A 9,314-nucleotide genomic window follows, 5' to 3' on the forward strand; every position below is an offset into this window, starting at 1 on the left:
CCATTAATGATCAAGGAATCTGTCCGGGGAGAAAAAACAAGTGTTTCCGTAGCAGGACCAAAACCCCCATCACCGAGGAGCTCCCTGGTCTTCCGTTGAGGTAAAGATAGAGAAAAATCCACCTGAAATGGCACAATACTGCCCCATACGTTACACAATCCACTCCGAAAGGAATTTTCGCCTTGGACACCGTCCCTGCATGTTGCGGCAAGGAACCCCAGCCTCGCGGCGGCGCCATTTGAGCAAAATCCAAGCCAGGGAGCAAAAACCTATTTCGTTCTCCGCCCTGAGACATTTTTCGTTCCGATCGCATAAGTGATGTTGTTTCAATGTTATACAAATAAATTATTATATTTTATGTCTTAAAATTTAATAACTTCCCATTATCATTGTTAAATCATTTTTGTGAAATTCCATTTTGCCTCAAAATTCAATTTCTGATATATGTTCTTTTAATGTTGACTCAACAATTCTTTTGCAAAGTACAATTCTATTTTCTATGAACAAGTGAATTTATATGAAGCATATCTCAACGCTTGGAAACTGTTGATGCAAGTTTGCAGATCGATTTGAAATTTTACTTGTGGAATATTTAGTGAGATGTCAAAATATAATCATGGGAAGAAACCATCAAGGCAAACATATGTATTATCATACTTTCAGAAGGCTCCATCCAAAAATACACATTCTCTTCATGATTCAAGCTCCTTTGAATAAGCTGTTACTGAGAGAGAGGTTAACTCTTGTGGAAATGCATTTGATATCCATACGATGGATGAAATAATAGGTTCCTCAAGTTGTCAGGGTGAGATAAATGCAGTTTCAACAGAAATTGGTGATGAAAATGTTAAAGATTTTTCCTTCGAAAGTGATACAATCCATTCGCGGAAAAGGAAAAGAGGCCAGTGGGCCATAGGGAGACGATTCCAAGAAAATTGGGTCTCAAGTTTTCCATTTATTGAAAAAATACCTCCTACCAAATGAGAACGAGGTTTTCCGACAAGTTAGATGCATTGCGTGTAGTTGGAAAACTCAAAAGGTAGTGAAATTTCAGATGAAGCTAGATACGGTACAAAAGCATGCAGGAAAGGTGTATGAAAAGAAAATTGTAAATGGTAAAGAGAAATCTATTGTTAGATGGAAATCTTCTGAGGAATGTCGACATGTTGAATATGCAGAAGAATATAAAAAATATTTATTAAGTAAGAGGAAACTTGAGGCAGACAAAGGAACCGTAATATCTCTATTTGAAAAGACGATGGAAAGAAGTTTGTTATCCAAGACTATACAACTGGGCACTGTATTTCACATCTTATTTAAAGGCCATCCTCTAACAGATTATCCAGATCACATGAAATTACTATCTTTTCTTCAAGTGCCAAACTTTCCATCTTCTCATTGGTCTGTAACCAGTGGTTGGGGATGGGTAGGATATCTAGCTCAAGTAGAAAAGGATGATTTGAAAGAGAAGATTGCAAATGTTAGTTTTTTGGCATTGTCTTTAGATGAGGTTACGGCTATAGATAATAATTCATGGAATTGCATGAGAATTTATATGGTTAATGACCATATTAGGAATTCCTATCTACTTGGGATTAATAAGATGAGAGAGACTTCTACAACTGAAAATATTTATGAACTTGTTCTTAATGGATTGAAGGAAAGTAGTATGGATCAATTAATGATTGCAAAAAAGTTGGTATGTGTTGGAGCAGATGGAGCAGCGGTAAAGCAAGGACAAAGGAATGGCCTTTGTGTTAGGCTACAACTATCAACTTCATCATATATGCTTAATATTCATTGTATGGCTCATAGGATGAATCTAGCATTTAAAATAGTAAGCAAGTTTACATCAGTTTCAAAAGTTGAAGATCTTGTATGTGAGACTCATGCATACTTGTCTCGTAGTCCCAAACGATATCTAGAGTTTCAACAATTTGCAGATGGTATTACGGATGGAAAAAAACTACAGAAAGATGTTGATACAATATGGATCTCATTAAATGGACCAGCTCAAAGACTATTTAGTGAGTTCAAATCTTTGGTAGGGTTGATGTATGAAAATCGCTACAATGTAGACAAAGCTCAAGATCTTCTTTCTCGACTAACTAATATAGAGACATTATTGACATTGGATGGAATTCTTCCTATGCTACATGAAATGAATGTCCTCATGAAAATGTCTCAGAATCGCACAATGTATATTGCGGAATACACAAATGCGAGAAAGTTAGCATGTCTTGCATTGGATAATTTGTATATGATGCCAGACTCTTTTATTGGTCCAGAGTTTAAAAGTTGGACTAAGATCATCAATATAGAAAATACTGAAATTTTTTTGACGTTTGATGAAAAAGGGATACTATGTATCACAGTGCGTGGGTATATGGTTCCCTTTCATTATATTAGTAAGACAGGACGAATCACCAAAGATTGCCCCATGTCAAGAGACCAATTTGATAATATTGTGATTTCAGTGAGACAAAATTTGATAGAAATTGCAAGATCACTATCATTAGAGATAAGAGAACGATTTCCTCGAGATGAATTGTTGGAGGCCATGTGTGTGGTATACCCTCAATATTGGAACAATTGTCAATGTCCAAGAACTTTAAAAGCTGATTTAAAAAAAAAAAAAAAATGTTTAGTAGACCATTTTTGCAAGAAAGTCTCAATACATGGAGAACAAATTGAAGGTATTTTAGATTCATCAAAATTGTATCAACAAGGTGGACGCTTTGCTGAAACAATGTGGAAGCAATATCCTTTTTTGGAGAATCCTAATGAAAATGGTACTATAACAAGATTATGGACTACTTTAAGTGCTAGCCAATACCTGCAAGAAAACATATTATAATATTTCAAATTAGCAGATTTGTGTCAAACCATGATTTTGGGATTAGTGGAGGATGAGAGAATGTTTAGTGCATTATCATTCTTGAAGTCAAAGTTAAGGAACAAGCTTGATAAACATGTGGATACATGTTTAAGATTATATGTAACAAAGTATGACATTGAAAATTTTCCATATGAAAAAGCGCTAACTCTTTGGCGATCAGATTGTGATAGAAGGGGAGAAAACAATATAACAAATTTCTCTAATGAACTTGATATAGAACATAATGTTTTGGAGGCTCATAATGACAGTTCATTTAGAGAAGATCATGTTCACAAATTAGAAAATGAGGACCAAGATGAGAATTGGGAAATTGAAATACGCTAGGACTCTTATTTTGGTAACATGTTCCATTGATCATGCAAGATTACTATATGTCAACTTCAGGTAAAAATAGGTTCTATATTTGTATTTTTCATTGTAACATTGCAGCGATATTACTTTGATGTGTGTTATTTTAAGATTGATGTTTCATATTTAATCATTACATTGTTTGTTTCTTATTTGTGACAAGAAATAAAGCTAGATTTGGTGAGGTTGGGACCTATTTATTTTCACATAGATAGTGTCTGACTATTATTAAATGATAAATAACAAATTTAACAAGACTTTCAAGTCATTTGTCAGCCATGTTTTCAAGTCTTTCAGGTACTAAGTTGTTCGGGTCCCCACATGTCCTTAGGACCATTAAGGGATGAGATAACATGAGTCAGTCCAACTCATGCCCCGAATTTACTTTTTACCTATTGATGTAAGTGTTTTGTTACCACTTATCACCAACAAAATTCTACCATAACATAAACCAACTTGAAGACAACACTTCTCATCTTCCTTTTACATAAATGCTCTATGGATCTCCCTACTATACTTTCCCGAGACCAACGTCCCTTCTTGGTAGGTCTCTCCACCATACCACTAATCGCACAATAGACACACAGTAGTAACTACTGCCTTCTATAAATCTCTCTAGTCTCAATTATTGGTGTCCCTGTCACACTCGACCAATACAATCTTGCAGGTCTATTTTTTATCATATATTTATTTTTTGTTATTTTGTGTATTTAACTTTAGCACCATCCAAGAGTAACGAGTTAGTGTCCTTTGGATTTGATCTTTGATTGGAAATGAAGTCGGATTTGATGAAGCTGGGACCTATTTCTTTTCACATAGACAGTGTCCTAGTATTAAATGATAAATAACTAATTTAAGAAGTCTAACGCTAAGCAACAATGGGCTTATTCAAGTACATGAAATTGCGTTGATGTCTAACTCTGATATCTTAGAAAATTTTAGTGATTTGTTTACTCGTTGTTTAAAGGATTTTGTCAAGTTTGAAATTTTTGGTTTGTTTTGGTCAGATTTTTTTAGTTGCTTGACTCATTTCATGCATAGATCGATAGATCTAGTTTTATTTTATAATTATTGTTGTTTTCTTTATATATTTGGTGGTTTGAGGAAAGATATTTGATTTCCTTTCACTTTGTGGCATGATTTCAACATCTTCACCTTTTAGAATATAGTAAAATATTATTCTTATTTTATATTTTCTTGGAAAATAATTATTGATATTTGGAAAGGGAAATAAGCCCTAGGTAGCTAAGTGAAGAGAAAAATGGTCTATATACTAGGTTCCTACGCATTCATCGTAGGAGACCTATTGGCATGAGACCGACATTCCTTTTATGCAATTACACTTTGTCAAGGCGGAGCTGAGTTCACTGACTTGGGAAGAACACTGACAGCTGATCATAATGCTAAGGAGATTATAATGTTGGTTTCAAAAGCAGGATTGTGAAAACTGTTTGCACTAGTTCTTCTTTTGGTCATATTTACTACCAAATTTGTGCCTTGCTGATTTTTTACATTTGTAATGACCTTTGTGCAGAGTTGGTTTGAAGAGCCCGATGTTAGAGTGAGAAGACCCTCTACAAACCACAAGGACTACATTGTCTTGGAGGGCACTCAATGTTCTTGGTGTTGCTGAGTCTCTTCGCTCGAAGCATAAATTGATACAATGGTATGGCCATAACATCACTTAATTTGATCCTCTTTACTAATCTCCTAATATCATTTCAATACATCAAATTGTTTTGTTTTCATGGAATTCAGAGATACATCAGGAATGTTATTTTGTCTTGGAAATACTAAATTATTTCATTTTGATATCACCCAGTTTGAGTTGTTCTTTGCAACTACCACTTGATCATTTAACAAGCATTTGAAATTCAAAGCGTAATAAAGCTCTTTTAGTTTTTTCCTAGAAGAAGATTGCTACAAGCCAATGAATATTATTGTGATTAAACTAGATGTTGCACTTGGTACCATAGGCCTTGTAAAAGGGTTGTACTCCATTTCAGTCAATTGAAGTAGATTGATTTATAACTGCTCCATGTACCCACATATGATATAATATTTTTCATTTTTGGCTCGCTGAATATACAAAGAGAAAATTGCTTAACAATATTTCTTAATTTGACAACAGTTTTACTTTTATCTGATACAAGAGTGGAGGTAATCTTAGATTTTACCTATTTCTTAGTAGTTGTTCTCCTTCGACAACAACATCATCCTTCAACAAATACATTCCAGCTTGTACAGAGGAAAGTTGATGTTTAGTAGAGGGCCCATAAGAGATCCTCTAATGGAGGCGCAGTAGTTTAGTAGGATCACTGGATGAGGCACATGTATGAATGTATTGTCTTCAATTAGGAAGGCACAGTTACCCATCCAGGGGAGGGCATGCATGAATGTCTATTTTGTGAATGGTGTAGTTTTTTAAGTGTGTTGGGTGCATGAGTTCATGCTTTTAGTCTACCCTACTGAGTCTTGTATTTGAAGTAGTGTTATCCACACGTGATGGTGATATCCACTAGGTTCATTAGGGTTAGGGATATCCGATGAAGCCATATTCAATGGTTCAAGTCCTATAAAAGCTAGATTGAGGAATTACAAAGAAATGATTGGACACACATCTTACTCAAAAACGACGACTCAAAATCCCTATGGAACCTTGCGATATGTTGTTATGGATAGTGCTTACTTGTGACTTTATACCTCTACAACTTCAGCCGACTTCTGTAGGGGGGAATTATAATTTCCCTTAGTGCTAATTCCCCCTACTACTTGACCTCATGGAAGATCTTCTCAGATAGTGGAGCGCGAGGCTTGAGGTGGGGTGAGGTGCTTTTTATGCACACATGTGAACCCTTAAAAATTCATTCCTAGGCTAGGGCAGAACACTGTATCTAGAATAGGTTTCTTGCTAGTTTCACACACTTACCTCATGCTATTCTCAGCTCGAGCTGCCATTCTAATTCAAACAAGAATCTCCCACATATATTTCATTGCATGTATATCCTAATATTGGAAGGTTAACACTCCTCACAACCACCCAGTCTAGCCCCAATTTACAATTTTTTTTTTTGGAATATATATCCTGGCACTTCCTCTCATTCTGAGGATGGTATCTAGGGTAAACCCAAATTATTTGGGGCACGGGGCAATCAACAATAAATTCATTAAGAGGTCAACATGTCACTTGTGAGAATTGGTCCTGGGTGTGGAGGGATAACATTCCCCCTCAATTTCTTGGGCTAGACCCAATTGACTAAAATGCTTTTTGCAAAATATATCCTGAGAAAACCCAGGGAACTTTGCCTCATTCTGAGGATGGCACCCAGGCTTAAGAAAATTCCTTAGGGCCAAAGGCCATATCAACATGTCATTGGTGGGAATAGAACCATTGTAGGGAGGATAACAATCATTCCACCTAACCAGTGGAGCTAGACCCAATTGACATCAGATGTGTTTGCAGTTAGACAAAGGTGTAGGAATTTTGGAAATGAGTTTTTTGGTGTTTTTGGATGCATCACTGCTTGTAGTGCTCAGGAGCACAAGTATTTCAAAGATCTAGGTTTTGTACCCTGACCTGTATATTAGTTGTGGGGATAAAAATATTATTGGCCTGTTGTAGTGTAGCCTGCATCATCTCACCAGTGAGTTTCTCTTTGGATACTGGTAAAATAGATGGAAACCTGTATAAGTAACATGATCAAGTATACCATGTTTTAAAAAAAAATATTTTGCCACATTTGCTAAGGATTTGCACCATTGGTGTAGCTGGATTGTGGTGGTTCTAGTTCTTCAAGACTATTGAACAAAACTTTATTTGGAAATTAAGTTGTTTACGATTGTCAAATATGACTGATCATTTGAAATTCTTTGCCATCTGTTGTTACTGATAGGGTATTTTATAATATTGTGCAATATGGTTTTCTATGCTTTATAGCGCGAGTATTTACTTGTTATGTTGATGTGTAGAGGATATGATATTCAAGTTGTTTTTGTGTTGGTTTTGATGATAACATCTCAATGGTGATGGAACCCTTGTTTTGAATCATGCAAGGTTCTAATGGTGAACTGTGAAAGAGAACGCTTATTTTGGATTCTAACCACGAAAATTTTCTCAAAAGTCCAACCCATAGAAAAAGGTGAAATGTTGTATATAAATGATGTTTGTTTCTGAGCAAGAAGTCTTGTTAAAATTTGCAATATGATATATACTAGTGACTCTGTTTTTGAAGCACGTTTTTTGATTGTGAGGCATAGTTTTTTTCCAGTTATATTTCAAAATTTAAACCTGCTTGTTCTTGATGGTTTTACAAAGGCTTTTAGTGACATTGTATCCTTTTTGAATTAATGCTAGGGGTGCCTTGTTGAGAATAAGGGTATATTCTATGATATTGATGTCTTTTCTTCAATGGATTTCATGCACCATATGTTTGCATTGATGATGAAGTAACTCTGTGATTATCTTGATCTACATGGATAGCTCATTGTTGGTGTTGTTTGCTCATGGGTAGCACTGCATTTTTGAACTCTTTGGATTAATGATGGAGATGATCCCTGCTCATTGCTTCATGTGATCCTATGCTTCTTCAGAAGAGGATGGCTAAGTAGTTGATCATTGTTTTGCCACCATAGATGTAGCATTCTCTTGTTTGTGTAAGAAATTATGCCTGAATTTAGGTTCTTACATTGTTTCATTGGTGATTGACATGTCTTCTTGCTAAAGTTGTTTTGGTTATGATCAAGTTTTGTGAAGTTTTAACAGCGTTGACCCTCTTAGTTGCTTTGTGGTTAGGTGCATGTTCTAGGTCTTGAGCCAACGGGAATTGATCTTCTCTCGGTGAGGACAAACATTATTTTTTTTCTTTGGAATATGATCAAAGGATGTCTAGTAACAATTTTTCTTAATGCTGACAACTTTGCTGTTTGTTTCTTTGTTTTTATGCCACCATGTTCCCTCCCAGAAAATGCTATGCATGGAGCCCAGTAAATGCATCACTACTCGTAGTGCTCAGGAGCTCGAGTATTTCAAAGATCTCTAGGTTTTGTACCTTGACCCGTATATTGGCTGTGGGGATAAAAAGATTATTGGCCTGTTGTAGCGTAGCCTGCATCATCTCACTAGTGAGTTTCTCTTAGGAGACTGGTAAAATAGATGGAAACCTGTATAAGTAACATGATCAAGTATACCATGTTTAAAAAAAAAATTGCCACTTTTGCTAAGGATTTGCACCATTGGTGTAGCTGGATTGTGGTGGTTCTAGTTCTTCAAGACTATTGAACAAAACTTTATTTGGAAATTAAGTTGTATACGATTGTCAAATATGACTGATCATTTGAAATTCTTTTCCATATGTTGTTAGTAAACATCAATGTAACAAAGAATAGATCCAAGCAAAAACAAGAGAGCACTTACTTTTTAAATCATTCCATCTGCCCACATCACTTCAATATCCCCATTTTTGAGACCTATAATATTCTCAATCGAGGATAAATCTGATTCTTCGGTATCCATACCTACTTTAGCCTTACACCTTCTTGAAGACCCTTGTTGGAAAATTTGCTCTGTAATTTTGGTCTCATTTACACATTTTGGCTTCAGTTCAATTTCTTTATCATCACTAGATTGATCCTCAAAGGCCAGACTAGCCTTAGCTTTTTGTCTTTTTCTCAAAGATCTCTATTCTGAAGATAGCTCTATTCTAATACAATACTCAGGTTTTGGCTCCATTTCACAATCTTTCTCAATGTTTGAATCAATTTCTGTTTTCATAAAATTCTCAAGCGATGAGATGTTTTGACACACCTTATCATCAATTGATGATTCAACAACACCAGACACTTCTAGTAGCTTTGCAACAGATGCCAGTCGATTAACAATGTCCCCAATACAATAATTGTAATTTGGGTGCTCAATTAGCTCAATTGTAATCACAATGCTAAGTTTTTATCTAAATTCAGTGACTGCAAAAAAATAGAATGGGTGTGGATGGTTTCTAAGGTTGAAAAGGAGATGTCAATATGGTGTAATAGATGGTTATCATCAAGGGGGGTAAGTTAGTGCTGGTGA

This window comes from Pinus tabuliformis, chromosome Q (assembly GCF_031772625.1).
Source record: "Pinus tabuliformis cultivar Carrire ecotype Pingquan chromosome Q, CPIR1, whole genome shotgun sequence".
NCBI lineage: Eukaryota > Viridiplantae > Streptophyta > Pinopsida > Pinales > Pinaceae > Pinus > Pinus tabuliformis.